Genomic DNA, 17,113 nt, shown 5'->3' with positions numbered 1-17,113 from the left:
TGGGTTGCGATCCACATACCGAGGTCGGTCTTCTTGCCTCCTTTGTTCAGTACGGCGTGGGGGACGTTGTGTGTCCATGTTGCGTACTGTGGGAGCGGCTCTGTTTAGCATATTGTATTCACACTGTTCGACTGTGTGAGCCTTCGAGTGGTAGATTGGGCAGTGTATTCGCATGTTGCACTCCACTGTGGAATGCCCCGAGTTCAAGCAAATCGTGTACTGGATTGCTTGACGAAACTGTCGTTCCTCGTCCTGAGGTAACACTTGTAGTAATGAGGACATAGAAAACCTTTCCTCTTCGTCGTCCAGCTCGAGCTGTAACGCTCGTTCAATGACCATATCCTTTGTTTCCCCTTTCACGCTATTGTTATTGAGCGTTGCCTATATGGGTCGGCGTAATGCTGCCAAAAATGTCTCCCGAGCCTCGTCCTCCGTGGGGCTCCATTTTGACTGCAGTTGGTCGAAGGTCGTGATTGCTGGCAAATCCATCCGTGAATGCCAAAATGTCGCTCGCCCATCCAATGTTAACCCGAACTCCGTCATTTTGGACTGGTGCGCTACCGCCTCAGAAAGGCTCTGCGTCATGTGGTTTGCATTCCAGACATTGAGGAACATGCGAATATGAGTTGCGGCGTCGGTTTCGTTGTTAAAGCGGGGATATGCAAAGGCCACGGTAGGTCGGGAAAGACCACAATGTTGTTGTGGTGAGCGTGCTCCCCGCATATTGTCGAGGTATTTGGAGAGCGGAAAATCACCTTTGTGATCACGACAGGTAGTGTTGAGGTCGCTGAGGCGAGGCTTCTGCCGTGCGCAGTCCTCTGCCTAGCGTGTGATGGACCTTGTGATTGGCCAGTCTGGTCATGTTGGTTCTCTAGGGCGTCTGCGGCTAAACATCCATTCGTTGTTGTTCATTTGTGAGAAGACACAAATCACCAAGCGTGCCAAAAGTGTTACCAATTAGCAACACGGTCTACAGTTAGTCCTTCACTTAGACCTCCAAGTGATTGTGTGACAACGAACGGTAGCATTTGTGCGTAATACGTAGGGGAATGTTCCTCATAACCTAGCAGTGTATAAGGGAGACGGCTACAACCAAGCTCCTTAATAGTGGCTACACACTCACCGTTGCTTACTTCTACACTCTCAGGTGTTACAGACACATAGTAGATTAGTCGTAGCTATACACAGATATCAGAGAAGATAGAATTCTATTACGATACGCTTCTTTACATTCCAAAATTACACGTTGCCTCTATTAGAGGTTTTCTGCCCTTTATATACACAGGGTCTTTTCGCCGTTCACGCTTCCCACGTGAACCGTTACACGCGTTACAATCTTATACTATTCCCTATTCCTATGCTCTTGTCCGTCGGTTACTATTCCGGCGGACAACAAACTCGGGAATACTTTCTTGTCGACCGGATCCCACACTTGGTAGCCGAACTCATCATCGTCATATCCGAGGAATATGCATGGCCGGCTCTCTGGATCCAACTTTCCACTCCGGTCCTTTGCCACATGCACGTAAGTGAGACACCCGAACACCTTCAGGTGCTAGTAAGACACTTCCTTACCGGTCCATACTCTCTGTGGTGTCTCCATCCAAGGGTACTAAGGGTGGCCTGTTTATCACATATGTCGTTGTCGATAGCGCCTCAGCCCAAAACATCTTGGGTAACTTTGCATGTGCTAGCATACTCCGGACCCTCTCCATTATGGTCCGGTTCATCCTCTCGGCCAGCCCGTTTAGTTCCGGCATCTTCGGCACGGTAAATTTGAGCCGGATTCCCTTCGAGCGGCAATACTCCTCAAACTGCCCCCGGTATTCTCCTCCGTTATCTGCTCGAACCGCCTTCAGCTTCTGGCCGGTTTCTCTTTCCACTCTTGTGTGGAGCTCCTTGAAGACGGATAACACCTGATCCTTCATCTTCAACGGTGTGGCCCACAGCTTCCGGCTGCGATCGTCTATGAACGTCACGAAGTACTACGATCCGGCATGTGATTTCGTGTCCACTTGACACACATTGGTATGCACCAGCTCCAATGGTGCATTCCGTCTCATCGGTGGCCTTGAGCGGAAGGAAGTCCGGTTTTGCTTCCGGCCAGGCAGTCGGTGCACTTCTCAAGATGCACATCTTTCACCGGAATGAGGTTGTCATCAGCAAGCCTCTTCATCCCCTTCTCGCTCATGTGACACAGTCTCTTGTGCCACAGCTCACCGGCAGTGTCAGATGCAACGTTCACTTCTTCCCGGCATAATCGGGCATTCATTAGGTACAAAGTGTTGACTTTCCGGGACCGAGCCACTATTAGGCTCCCTTTGCTGAACTTCATGACTCCATTCCAGATGCTACCCATGTAGCCTTCATCATCTAGCCGTCCGGCTCATATTAGGTTCAGTCGAACCTCCGGAACGTGTCGGACATCCTTCAGTAGCAGCTTGCATCCGGTTGGTGTTGTCAACCACACGTCTCCTATGCTGACAATTCGGCATGTACCTTCATTCCCCATCCAGACACAGCCGTGCTCACCAGCTATGTAGGATGAGAAGCATTTCCGGTCCGGGGTGAGGTAGAAAGAGGCTCCGGAATCGACAACCCACGTTGTCTCCTCGCCGGCAAGGTTCAACTCACTCTCCTCGATGATGAGCATCAACTCTTCTTCACTTGCCGCGATTGCCGTCATTCCCTTCCGATCCGGTCCCCTCCGGTCTTTACCGTTCCGGTCCGGTGACCGCTTCGAATCGGTGCTGTCAGTTTCCTTGTCTTTCCAGAAATGCCGACAGTTCTTCTGGAAGTGCCCCGGCTTTCCACAGTAGAAGCAAGTGGGCCTTCCCCTTGACTTTGACCGTGTCCCCGACTTTTCCCGGTTCTTGGGACTCCGGTTTGTTTGTCTTCTGCGTTCCGATTCGGTAAGGAGCACTTTGGAGTCGGAGCTCATATCCTTGTCTTTCTGACGCGCCTCCTCATCTAGCAAGCTCGACTTGACTCTTGCTAGGGATAATTGTTTTCCTTCCGGCCTGGCGTTACGCAAAGTGACAACCAATGTCTCCCAGCTATCCGGGAGGGAACCGAGCAGGAGCAATGCTAATACCTCATCGGCGAGAGGTACTTCTAACGATGTTTCCTGGTGAATCAGCCCTTGGAAGGCATTCATGTGCTCCGCCATGCTGGAGCCATCTTGGTACCGGAGTCTTACTAGCTTCCGGAATACCAAAACCCGATTAACATCATTTTTGATCTGAAACATAATGTTGATCTTCTCCTAGAGTTCATGAGCCTTGCTCTCCTCATTAAAGTTGTTGTACAGGCTCATCTCGATGAAACATCGGATGTATGTTGTTGTCTTCATGTGCATCACCTCCCACACCGTGGCATCGATCTTATCCGGTCACTTCTCCCTGAACTGAACCTCAATCCAAATATCTTTAACCACGAGCATGTCCCTCATCTTCGACTTCCACACTGAGTAGTTGGAGCCGGTGAGCTTGAACAGCCTCTCAAAGAATATTCCATTTTTCTGTGTCCTTTTGCTCTGATACCAGATTGACGAGAATATGCGCACAACTAGTCTTCAGTCACGTCTTTGAGAATGGGAATGTGGAGATAGATGAACGTATACACAAAACACTGAAAGAGAGTGTATACAGTATGTTAACGTGCAAAACCCAAAATGGGAAAAACCATTGGAGCCCACGAACTACAAACTATCACTATGTCAAAGAATACAATAGGGGGCACAGAGGCAACGACCTCATGCTCACACTCGTCGCCTGGCGGTGGTTACAATAGAGAATCTCTCTCTCTCTCTCTCTCTCTCTCTCTCTCTCTCTCTCTCTCTCTCTATGCTACGCTCTATACAACAGTTACACGAATAACTCTATACAACAGAAAAATGACAACACAATGATACACACTCAACAGTTTGCCCTAGGTCATATTTATACTAATATGACTTTCAGACTATTTACAAATATAGCCCCAGTGGGCTCTCTGGAACATATTTACATATATGTCCCTGCATCCGGTGAGAGGTTCTCACCGGGCCTTCATCATCCTGTCCGGAGGGACCGAAATCCTAACATGCACAAGGGCGCAGAGATGGGAGGATGTTCATCCCCGACACCAGTGATGTCAGCACCACTTTGTTTACCAAAGGATAGAAGATTGAATCGGACATCGATCTCTGGCACAAGCGGATCGGCCACGCCAATTACCAGAGGCTTCAAGACCTACAAACAAAACAAGTTGTTTTCAATTTGCCGAAGTTCAGTGGCCGAAAGGTCCAAATATGTGAAGCCTGCCAACTCGGGAAGCAACACCGGCATCCATTCCCCGCCGAACGAAACCGTAGCCGTAACAAGCTCGACCTTATTCATTCGGATGTATGGGGAACGGCATGGAAACTTAGTCTTGGCGGGAGTCGATATTTCATCTCCTTCATTGACGACTATAGCCGGCACACATGGATCTACCTCATCGAGAGGAAGAACGAAGTCTTGGAGTGTTTTTGGAACCTGCAAAGCTTGGTTGACCAGGAAACTGAGAGGAAGATCAAGTGCATGCGGTCAGATGGCGGAAAAGAATATTTTTCCGGCCAATTCAATAGTTATCTGCAGCAAAAAGGAATTCGGAGAGAGTTAACCTGCAAATACACACCAGAGCAAAACGGTGTGGCCGAGAGGGAGAACCGGTTGATTATCGACACGGCAAGGGTGATGCTTGAGGAAAAGAGCATGCCCAAATTGTACTAGGCTGAGGCGGTCCGGACGGCCGTCTATATCCAAAACCGGATCGGTGACAAGGTGTTTGCGCATGAGCTGTATTTCGGGCGCAAGACAAATTTGAGACACCTTCGGATATTCTGTAGTATTGCATATGTGCATGTGCCGGATGTGAAGCAGAGGAAGTTGGATGCAAAGTCGGAGAAATGCATCCTGATCGGTTACTCGCATGAGCAAAAGGGGTATAAGTGTTATACCCCCCGGACGAAGCAGGTCCGAGTAAGCTGGGATGTTGAGTTTGATGAGACGGCATCATGGTATGCCTTACCGGCTCCGACTTCTGACCCTGACCCGATACTGGAGGATGAGGCTAGTGAGCCTGAACCGGTCCAGTTAGAAGACGAAGGGTTTGAGACTCTAGATGAGAGTCCGGAATCGTTTCGGTTGGGCGGGACGAACGAGCGACTGGGTCTGACAGACCAGTTGGATGATGAACCGGCGAGTAGTGGAGACTCCGTCGTGCTCTCCCCGCGCAAGGAACCAAGGAGACGGTTCACGTGCAAGGAGAAGGGGAAGAAGAAGATGTCGGAACACGAGACCGGCAATGGTGAGTCAGATCGGAACGGATCTAACTCCGGTAAGGAAGAAGGCGGATCTTCGGCAATGAAGACCGAACCGGCCAAGAAGGGCCTCAAACCAGGTAACGCTAAGTTATGCCGGTCTTCCCGCCAAAAGAACCCCGTGAAGCGGTACGGGTACAACGAATACATGGCGCATCACTATGCATACATGACCAAGATGGCGGAAGTGCGTGAGCCGGAGAGTTACGCAAAAGCGGCAAAGGACACAAATCCGCGTGCCGCTATGGAGGAAGAAATGCGGGCACTTGATGCCAAAGACACATGGGACCTAGTTGACCCTCCCCGACACTATAAACCGATCGGATGTAAGTGGGCATACAAGGTAAAGTACAATGTCGACGGTTCAGTTAACCGGTACAAGGCCCGGTTAGTGGCGAAGGGATACGCGGAGACCCACAGAATCGACTACGACAAGACCTTTGCTCCGGTAGCGAAGATGACGACGGTTTGTGTGGTGCTACCGGTTGCTACGGCAAGGGGGTGGCCTCTTCACCAGATGGACGTGAAGAATGCATTCCTTGAAGGCGATCTTGAAGAAGAGGTCTTTATGACCCACCCCCCGGTTTCTAGTTGGAGATGAACAAGTCGGCGGTATGCCGGCTAAAGAAGTCACTTTATGGCCTGAAGCAAGCCCCCAGAGATTACAATGCAAAGATCACACACCGGTTGCGTTAGATGGGGTTTGCAGCCTCCAAGTCCGACTCTTCGTTGTTCATCCGGCAAGGTTCGGACGGTCCGGTTTGCATCTTGCTGTATGTTGATGATCTAGTCATCACCGGACCCGGACTCGACGAAATCAGCCGAGTCAAGTCCCAGTTGTCAGACGAATTTGAGATGAAGGACCTAGGGGACCTTCACTATTTCCTTGGGATCGAGGTGATCCGAACCCCCGACGACATATTGCTCTCACAAAGACACTATGTGTTGAATATGTTGTACAAGTTTGGCATGACGGAATGTCGACCGATCTCCACACCCCTGGACCGGAACCAAAAGCTTTGTCCCAACTCCGAACCGGCTTGCGATGACAAGCGGTTCCGACAAATCGTCGGAAGCCTTATATATTTGACAATCACCCGACCCGACATCAACTATCCGGTCGGCGTGATCAGCCAATATATGCAGAAGCCGACCATGGAGCACCTTCTGTGCGCTCATCAAATTTTGCAATATGTGAGCGGCATGAAGGACCGAGGTCTGTTATACCGACATGGTATAACCGAAGAGCTAGTCGGCTACACCGATGCTGACTAGGTTGGCGATGCATCGGATCGCCGATCCACCTCCGGCTATATGTTTTCCCTTAGTAGCGCAGCTGTTGTGTGGAGCAGCAAAAAGCAGCCAACAGTGGCCCTTTCGAGCACTGAGGCTGAATACCGGGGCGCTACCGTTGCCACATGTGAAGCCATTTGGCTTCAGTGACTGCTGCAAGACCTACGAATTGAGGTGTCGACCCTGATCCTGATCCACTACGACAACATAAGCAGTATGCAGCTCGCCAATCACCCCGTATTCCATGCTCTCACAAAGCACATAGAAGTGCGCTACCACTTCGTGCGTGAGCGTGTCCTGAGCGGTGAAGTCGAACTTCGGTATGTTCATACAAATTGGCAAGTTGCCGACATCTTCACCAAACCGCTTAGATCGGACAAGTTGCAGCACTTCACCGAAATGCTTGGTGTTCAGCATCTCGACATTCCGCACTTGAGGGGGAGAATGGGCAAAGACACCGGAATAGGCAAAGGCAAAGAAATTGCCGATTGCGCCGGTGAGGGAAGAACTGACAAAGGGAGAGATAAGAAGAAGAAAGGAGCCGAGTCGACAAAGGAATTTGACACATCTGAACAAGTCGGAACAAGTAGCGACGGCGGCAGAGTCAAGAAGCATAGAGCCGACCGGAAGAGGAAGGCCAAGACCCAGACATGGTGCGATGTGGTGAAGGGCCTGGAACCAGAAGACGAATCGGGAGCGACCGATTCGGACAAGAGCTGGAACAAGTCGGAGACAGCTGATTCGGTTCAACAAATGGATTCGGAAGAACCGGATCAACTCAAGGCCAAGCGGACGAGAAGGCAATGGAAGTCAACACGAAGGAATCGGCAGGTCGACAAGCGCAGGAGTCACAGCAGTGAAGGAGTTGAATTGGGCCTGTTGAGCAGACAAGCCGACCGAGGAGTTCAAGGTGTGCAGAACTAGAGGGGTCGCGGCAAACGGGGCCGGACCGGACGAGGAGCGCGAGCGAGGCGGAGTGATGTCAGAAGGAGCCGGGTGGAAGGACCGACTGCCATGGAGACTAACACGACGATCCGACCTCAAGTTGAGCTTGAGGGGGAGTGTTGAGAGGCAAGCTCAACCAGATCCAGATCGGCATCCGGAAGGATGAACCAGATCAGTGAGCCGGTGAGCAAGTGAGCTGGGGAGCCGGTTAGCCAGATCAAGCAGCAACCGAAAACCTAATAGCAGCCTAGACTACTAAGTAGTTAATGTCTCATAATTAGTGTCAGATGCTCGTGTGAGCATTGAAGTACATTGTACTTCTGTCAGTCCTCTTAGGACTTGTATAAATAGTGTTGTTGAGCACGTTGTATGTACAAAGTTTTAGAGTAAATTTTTGGAATATAGTTCTATGTTCTGCTCTCTCTATCTCTCTCGTATATACTCTGTGTTTAAGATTTGCCATTAAACCATCATCTCATTTTCTGTTGCTATCCGGCTAAGCTGGTTCTGTTTGACGCTTCCGCAGATTAACATTCACAATTTTATTGAGGTGGGGCGGGGATAGTCGGTGATGGTTGCCACCTTTGCAGGGTCCATACGGATTCCGTCGCCAGAGATTATGAAGTTGAGAAAACGGAGGCTGGTACTTCCCCATCGACACTTCTTCCATTGGAGTTGCAAGTTATGCTTAGTTATGCAAGCGAGGACTTCGGCGAGAGTTCGTAGATGGTCCTCCCAAGTGCCCGTGTGGATAAGGATGTCATCGAGATAAACAAGGAGGACACCTTTGCTAATAAGGGTGGTGAAGATGGAGTTTGCCATGCGCTGGAATGTGTTGCCGGGATCCGACAGGCCAAACGACATGCACGTGAATTGGAATAGCCCGCGGTGTGTGCGGAATGCGGTCTTGTGGGCGTCACAAGAATTTAGGGGGATTTGCCAATATCTCGAGGCTAAGTCCAGGGAGGTGAAATAATGGGATCCACCGATTTGATCCAAGAGGTTGTCCCTGCGAGGGAGCGAGTAGAGGTCATGGATAGTCACTTTGTTGAGAGGCCTGAAGTCGATGCAAAAATGGAAGGTGACATCATCCTTCTTGACTAGGTGGGGTTACAAAACCCAATCGTTGGTGGACAGAATGATAATAAATTTGGTGAGCATGTTGGTGACGGCAACATCGATGCGATCGTGGTCGAGGGGGGAACGTCGGCGGGTAGCCATGCGGATCGGAGTGGCTTCCCCGGTACGAATGGCATGTTGTACCGGGAAAGAGACAGTAGGAGCATGTGTGGGTTGGAGGGTTAGTGACGGAAAACGAGCTAATAATTGGCGGATGGAGACCAATCGCTCCTATGGACTAAGGGCCACCTAGACTTGGCTAAGGTGGGGGACAGGGGAGCTATCGTGTAGAAGGGGATAGGGGGAGCATGTGGGACACAAAGTTTATGGGCATCGAAATCAATCACAACACGACACTTCAGGAACCAATCACAACCTAAGGTGGGGGGGAAGAGTTGGTGGGGCAAGTCATAAAAGTGGTGTGAGAAGGTGAGAGTGCCTAAGGTGAAGGTGCAGTGAGCTTGCATGGGAGAGTGGTAAAGATGTTGGTGATCGCCAAAAAGGACTTGAATGAAAGGAGCGGTGGATGTGGAGAGACCTAACTGATGAACTAAGGCGGTGCTAATGGAAGAGATACTACTACCAAAGTCTAACAAGATGGTGTGGGTGCAATGATTAATGGTGGCGAGAGTGGTGCATACCTGCAAACTGGAAGAGGCGGACGCTTGGATGTGGAGGGTTGGCTCTTCCATCAGCACCTCGGAAGTCAATTTACCGGAAGCTCAGCCAACGATGCCGCATCAGCCATAGTTATCTGAACTTGTTGCTTGTGAGACTGTTGTTGCAATTTCCGGTAGTGACATCGGACGTGTCCATAATTGTTGCAATAGAAACACTTCAGGCACCCTTGGCCATCGTGATTGGGAAGTTTGCAGCGAGCCTGCAGTTGCATGTTTTGGATATCAATGTCCATCGGGGCCGCGCCTTGGTATTGGACACGCAAGTTGGTCGATGATGGATGAGGCCAACGTGGTTGGGAGTCAGATAACGTACAAGCTTCAATGAGTTGGGCAATGAGGATGGCGTTGTTGAATGTCTTGAGACCTTGGTCCCGAGCGCGGCAAGTAATGTCATGGCACAAATGGGGCCATAAGAAGAAAAGCTCCACATGCTCGGGCATGGTAGGGTCAGCACAAATCAGGAGTTGATTGAAGAGAACACCAAATTGGCCCACGGGTTCGTGTCCTTGTTGCTACAACGTTTCGAGTTGTTGTAATGCCATTTGGGCTAAATTTTGATGGGTGAAATTTTGCACGAGGATCACCCAGTTCTCTGTCACATCACTTAATTGTTGGACGTACTAGGTGGCGGCGACATTTTCGAGCAGGGTACGAACTTCCAAAGCTTTGCGCTCATCAAACCGTCGATAGTAACTGGAGATCATCTCAAAGTGGTCCAACCAGGCTAAGACATCCTCGGAAGGCAAGCTACAGAAAGACTTCGAGCGAACCTTGAAATTTGGCCGATCTTGAGTGCAGTCGTTGTTAGCGGAGAGGAAGGCTCAGAGCATAACTTGATTTTTGTAGTTGATTTGAAGCATGGCGTTGGAGAGGAGTTGGAAGAGCTGTTCCATTTGGAAAGGGGGTGGTCGTTCGTGAGGTTGTGAGAACTCGGGCTCCATCGGGGTATCAACGTTTGAGGCGACGGGAGGGATTGGGATTGCCATGAACAAGGTCGTAATCACTAAAATTTTACCCCGCTTCTCCACCAATTATGTGAAATGCACATAAAAGGAAACCAAACCAACTTGCCTAGCTTCTTACTTATCGTTCAATTTATAGAAGATACAAAGGTACCCATTTTGGGCAAGCCTAGCTACATGCGTCCCAAAAGGGTGTGCTAAAAGGGTGGGCTAAAACCAATGGTGTGCTAAAAGGGTGGTGTGTTAAGAGGATGCACTCACATAAAAGGGACACCACAATATAGATATAATATAAAATTTGTGTGTAATATATATAATTTACATTTTTTATCCCTTAGCCTATTGTAAAAAGTAGCGTGCGGAAGCAAGTGTGAAGACCGAACAGAAGGAAGAAAACTCAGGTTTAATGGAGAGCTTGAGCTTATGCAGTATACGCGGGAGAGATAGAGAGAGTGAGAGAGAGAAAACACAAGAACTATATTCAACCTCTATTCACGACTCTATACATATGTGTGTTCAATGAACACTTTTATACAAGTCCTAGAAGGACTGACAGAAGTACTGACAGTACTTCAATGCTCATTGAGAGCTCCGACACTAACTCCCAAATATATTCCTTACGGAATATCTTTCCTAACGGCCTCCCGGTTTACGCACTGATCCGGCCCTACCTACGCACCGGTCTGCATACTGGTTTACGCATTCGGCCTAACCGATCGGTCCCAACCGATCTGGTCCTCGGCTTCTTCAGCTGATCCGGCCGATGTTGAGCTTGTCTCTCAACACTCCCCCTCAAGCTCAACTTGAGGCTCTTCTGGATCTTCGGGCTCATAGCTCCAGTTCCTCCTGGCTTCACGCCTCGCTCGCGCTCCTCGACCTGTTCGACTCCGCGCGCTTCGACCCTTCCGGTCGGCTTGTCTGCTCACATGGCCCTTATCAGCTCTTCTGTTGTTGCGGTGTTGACGCTTCTCCTGCTGCCTTTTCTTCCGCTTGGGCCTCGGTTGATTCAGCGTATCTGAATCAAACATCCGAACCGACTCGGCTACCTCCGATCGGTTTTCGCTCTCGTCCGAGTTGGCTGTCTCCAACTCGTCTTCGGTCTTCTCTCCCTCGATGGCGTCATCTTCCCCATGCGTGGTTGGCTTCGGCTTTCTCCTTCGGCTACTCCCCTTCTGTCCGCTTCCGGACTTTTCCGCGGGTCTGCCCTCGGCTTCTTCAGCCGATCCGAGGTCGAACTACCCAACTGAGTCAACCGACTTGGTGTCGCGGTCTCCACTCCTTTCCTGCTATCTTGCTTGGTCGTTCGGGATTGTTCTCCCCTCAAGTTAGGAACGTCGAGGTGACGCAATCCAAGCGCACCTGAGAATTGCCGCAACTTCTCCAGACCAAGAGGCTTGGTGAAGATGTCGGCAGCTTGCCGATCCGTCAGAACGTACTGAAGTTCGACTTCACCGGAAAGGACACGCTCACGGACGAAATGGTAGTGCACCTCAATGTGCTTGGTCCATGCGTGGAAAACGGGGTTTTTCGCGAGCTGGATGCTACTGAGGTTGTCGCAGTAGATCGTCGTCGGATCTAACACCTCCTCTTGCAGGTCCTTAAGTAGCCGCTTCAACCATATGGCTTCGCATGTCGCGACAGCCGCTCCTCGGTACTCAGCTTCGGTGCTCGACAGTGCAACTGTCGGCTGCTTCTTACTGCTCCACGCGATCGCAGCACTCCCGAGGGAGAACACGTATCCGGACGTGGATCGGCGATCGACGGCGTTCCCAGCCCAATCAGCATCGGTGTAGCCGACTAGCTGCGCGGCTGCACCGGTCCGATATAGTAGTCCCCGGTCCTTAGTGCCGTTGACATACCGAAGTATGCGTTGCGCACACTGAAGGTGCTCCTCGGTAGGTCGCGCCATGAACTGACTGATCACTCCGACCGGATAACTGAGGTCGGGTCGAGTGATGGTCAAGTATATGAGGCTTCCGACAATTTTTCGGAACCTCGTCGAGTCGCATACCTTTCCCGTATCGGGACGAAGCTTGACGGTTCTTTCCAAAGGAGTCGAGACGGACTTACAGTCGGCCATCCCGAATTTGAAGAGCATACTCAGCACGTAATGACGTTGGCTGATCAATATGCCTTCGGGGGTACGGATCACTTCGATCCTGAGGAAGTAACGAAGGTCCCCCAGATCCTTCATGTCGAACGATGCCGCAAGCTGGAGCTTCACGCGGTCAATTTCACCTAGGTCGGTGCCGGTGATGACCAAGTCATCAACATATAGTAAAATACTAACCGGACTGAGTCGACCTTTCCGGATGAACAGGGAAGAGTCCGATTTTGACGTGACGAAGCCCATCCGACGCAGTTGTTGCGTGATCTTCGCGTTCTAGGCACGCGGGGCTTGCTTCAGTCCGTAAAGGGACTTCTTTAGTCGGTATACTGCCGAGGAGTTCGTTCCAGAGTGAAATCCGGGGGGTTGTACCATGTACACCTGTTCCTCAAGGTCACCTTGCAGGAACGCATTCTTTACATCCATCTGATGTAAGTGCCACCCCTTCACCGCAGCTACTGCGAGCAAAACACGGACGATCGTCATTTTCGCGACCGGCGCAAATGTCTCATCGTAGTCGATGCCGTGTTTCTGCGCGTAGCCCTTTGCCACTATCCGAGCCTTGTACCGGTTGACGGAGCCATCGGTGTTGTACTTGACCTTGTACACCCACCTACACCCGATCGGTTTTACCCCTGTTGGTGCGTCAACCAGGTCCCAGGTCTCGTTCTCCGCCAATGCGTGCATCTCTTCCTCCATCGCGGCACGCCAATTCGCGCCTTTAGCCGCTTCTACGTAGCTCTCCGGCTCACGCACTTCCGCCACACGGGTCATTTACGCATAATGATGCGCCATGTACTCGTTGTATCTGAACCGCAAAACAAGATTCTTTTGGCGGGTAGATCGGCGGAATCTCACATTAGCCGATGTCAAGGCCTTCTCGGTCGACACAGACTTCACCTTTAAAGTTCCGTCACCAGTTCCTTCGGAGTCGGACTCGCGTCAGTCTAACTCGTTCCTATCCGTGCCGGAATCTGACACCTTCTTCTTCCCTTTCTCTTTGCGCGTAAGCCGTCTCCTCGGCTTCCTACGCGGGGAATGCACGGCCGAGTCTCCACTACTCGCCGGCTCTTCATCAGACTGGTCGTACCGACTCAGTCGTCTAATCTGTCCACTTAAACGGAGTGAAATCGGACTCTCTTCGCGGGTCTCGATTTCGGGCTCCGCCGGAGGCACCTCGGCCTCGCTGACCTCATCGTCAGAACTCGGATTGGAGTCGGGGTTCGAAGTCGGGGGCTGGTACCAGGACGCGGACTCGTCAAACACATTGTCGCGGCTAACACGCGCTTGTTTGGTGCGAGGGTTATAGCACTTATAACCCTTCTGCTCGTCCGAGTAACCGACCAAGATGCATTTCTCGGCCTTTGCATCCAGCTTCCTCCTTTTCTCCTTCGGTACCTGCACATACGCAATGCTACTGAACACCCTCAAGTGTCGCAAGTTTGGCTTCGTTCCGAAATATAGTTCGTGCGCCGACACTTTGTCTCCGATCCGGTTCTGGATGTATACCACGGTCCTTACCGCCACGGCCCAGTAGAACTTGGGCAAGCTCTTCTCCTCCAGCATGGCCCGTGCCGCTTCCACAACTGACTGATTCTTCCTCTCGGCCACGCCATTCTACTCCGGCGTGTATCTACAACTGAATTCGCGCCGAATTCCCATTTGTTGTAGATAACCGTTGAATTGACCAGAAAAGTACTCTTTCCCGCCATCCGACCGCAGGCACTTGATCTTTCATCCCGTTTCCTTTTCCATGAACCCTTTGAGGTCCCGGAAACAGTCGAAGACTTCGCTCTTCCTCTCAACGAGGTAGATCCACGTGTACTGCGTGTGGTCGTCGATGAAGGAGACGAAATATCGGCTCCCGCCAAGACTAACGTTTTGTGTCGGCCCCCATACATCGGAGTGTATAAGGTCAAGCTTGTTCCGGCTCCGGTTTCGCTCATTGGGGAAAGGAAGTCTGTGTTGCTTCCCGAGCTGGCAGGCTTCACAAATTTGTGCCTTTCGGCCACTGAATTTGGGCAATCCGAACACTACCTGTTTCGATTGCAGATCTTGAAGCCGCTGGTAGTTGACGTGGCCTATCCGCTTGTGCCACAAGTCGATGTCCGACTCGGATTTTTGTCCCTTCGCGAACATTGCGGTGCCGCCGTCAGTGGAGTCGAGGATGAACATCCTCCCGTCTCTGCGCCCTTGCGCAATCACACGGCCTTCTTCCTCAATGAAGCACCCGAGCTGTGTAAACCGAACCTCCATCCCTTGGTTGACGATCTGTCCGACCGAGACCAAGTTCTTCGTGATTGTCGGAACGTGCAGCACGTTCATGAGTTTCCCTTTCTGCCCGACATGGCTAAGGGGATCTTCTACGACTTTCGCGATCGGATGCGGAGTGTCGTCTCCAGTTGCGACTACTCTAGGTTGTATCGGTTTTTCAAGGTACAAGAACCACTCCTTATGGCTCGTCATGTGGTTTGACGCGCCGGAGTCTACATACCACACCTCGTCCGATCTCGGGGTGGTCCGTTTCATTGAGTTTGCTTCGTGTCTGGTCACGAAGGCAGACCCTTCTCCGGCTCTCCCGGAGTCTTCGGCGTAGTGCGATCGCTGCCGATTTCCCTTGTTGGTATGTCCGGAGCCGTTTCCGGAACCGGTTCTCTCCGAATCGGCGCGCTTCTTCCAGCACTCACTTTTCAATGCTTCGACTCCCCCTGTTTCCGAAGGGTTTGGAGTTGCTGTCGGCATCACTTCGGTGCCTTCTTCCTTGATCTCGTCAGCCGCCTCCATTGCGCACCGACTCGCCTCGTCCTCCACGTCCACGGGGCCTATCTCCCTCCGTGTACAACATTTTGTTGTCGGTATGCGTGCTTGTAGACGCACCCGTGTGGTTCTCCTCTACCAGGAGCATTGATTGTAAGTCGAAAAAGGACGGCGTATTCTCCCGGGTACACACAGCCGTTCGAAATGCATCGAACTTCGACGCCAAACCTCCGAGACAGATCTGGACCATCTCACTCTCCTCGATATTCACCTCTATGGAGGCGAGGGAGTCGTAGATATCCTTGATCTTCGAGGTATAATCCGCCACCGACAAGTCGCGTTGTCGTAGGTTGCTCAACTCCTGTCGAAGCTGAAGCTTCCTGGCTGTGGTGCTTGCAGCAAAAATCTTCTTCAGATTTTCCCACGCACCCTTCGGCGTCTTTGCATCCCGAACATAGCTCAATAGTTGTTCCCCCACACACGACGCAAAGCAGTATAATACCCTGCTCGCCGATTGCTCCCACGACGGGAAGTCTCTGTGTGTCGATTCGGGTGCCGCGTCATTAGCTCCTTCGACATAACTCCAGTAGCCGTGCCCGAGCAAGTACTGGTGCATCTTGTAGGACCAAGACGCGTAGTTGGTTCTGTCGAGCTTCTCTGTTGGAAGCGAGCTCGCCATGCCTCTATCCATCGTTCTTCTTGTTCTTCTTCGTCAAGCTGTGTCGGCTGCAGAGAGGTTCTCAACCCTCGCGCTCTGATACCATGTAAAAAGTAGCGTGCGGAAGCAAGTGTGAAGACCGAACAGAAGGAAGAAAACTCAGGTTTAATGGAGAGCTTGAGCTTACGCAGTATACGCGGGAGAGACAGAGAGAGTGAGAGAGAGAAAACACAAGAACTATATTCAACCTCTATTCATGACTCTATACATATGTGTGTTCAATGAACACTTTTATACAAGTCCTAGAAGGACTGACAGAAGTACTGACAGTACTTCAATGCTCATTGAGAGCTCCTACACTAACTCCCAAATATATTCCTTACGGAATATCTTTCCTAACGGCCTCCCAGTTTACGCACCGATCCGGCCCTACCTATGCACCGGTCTACGTACTGGTTTACGCATTCGGCCTAACCGATCGGTCCCAACCGATCCGGTCCTCGGCTTCTTCAGCCAATCCGGCCGATGTTGAGCTTGTCTCTCAACACCTATTGTAACGGTTCTTAGTGGTAAGACGGCTTTCGGCCCTTAACTGGCCCCATGAGAAAGCAAAGCACAACATATGACATACCTAATTGAAACTCATGGCATCAACACAGAAAAATCAACAACGATAATCAACATTTAAGAACAATAACAAAGGGAAGTAGATGACTCGATGGTAATTGAAGAAGACCAACCATGGTTTAACCAAAAAAGGAAATAGATTGAGAATCCTTACAATCACAAGAGATTCAAGTCATGTTGATAAGTAGAAACAAGATAAATTAGTTATTTGTTTACCTATGAGAAATGATGAAGAAAAATGGCCTATTCTATTATAAGACAGGGGATGAACACCACAAAATAAATGTGTAAATTGTATATTTGCCATCATGCCTCAATCTCTAAGTGACCAATCAATATGGATATGATCTAACTCCTATCGTTTGTACTTTAGGGAACATTTCTTATTGCGAGGGAGTGTGGATGAATTCGGTTTGACCATATTAACTCATGGCAATGGGTTATGCCAACGATTTAGGGATTCCTTAACCTTGGAATAGTTTCCTAATTGCCAATTTATTAAAACTAGGGCAACTATTCAATATGAAAAAGGGAATATCTTTATGGAGTCACATTAAATATTGTAATCTTTGGAATTAAATAATGTTGTCATATCGTTTTAATAGTTGTTGAGACTAATTC

Source organism: Azolla caroliniana, unplaced genomic scaffold (genome assembly GCF_043228905.1).
Source record: "Azolla caroliniana isolate FFs.n. ecotype wild unplaced genomic scaffold, voAzoCaro1.0.p SCAF_15, whole genome shotgun sequence".
Classification (NCBI taxonomy): Eukaryota; Viridiplantae; Streptophyta; class Polypodiopsida; order Salviniales; family Salviniaceae; genus Azolla; species Azolla caroliniana.
Note: the sequence above shows the minus strand (reverse complement) of the source record.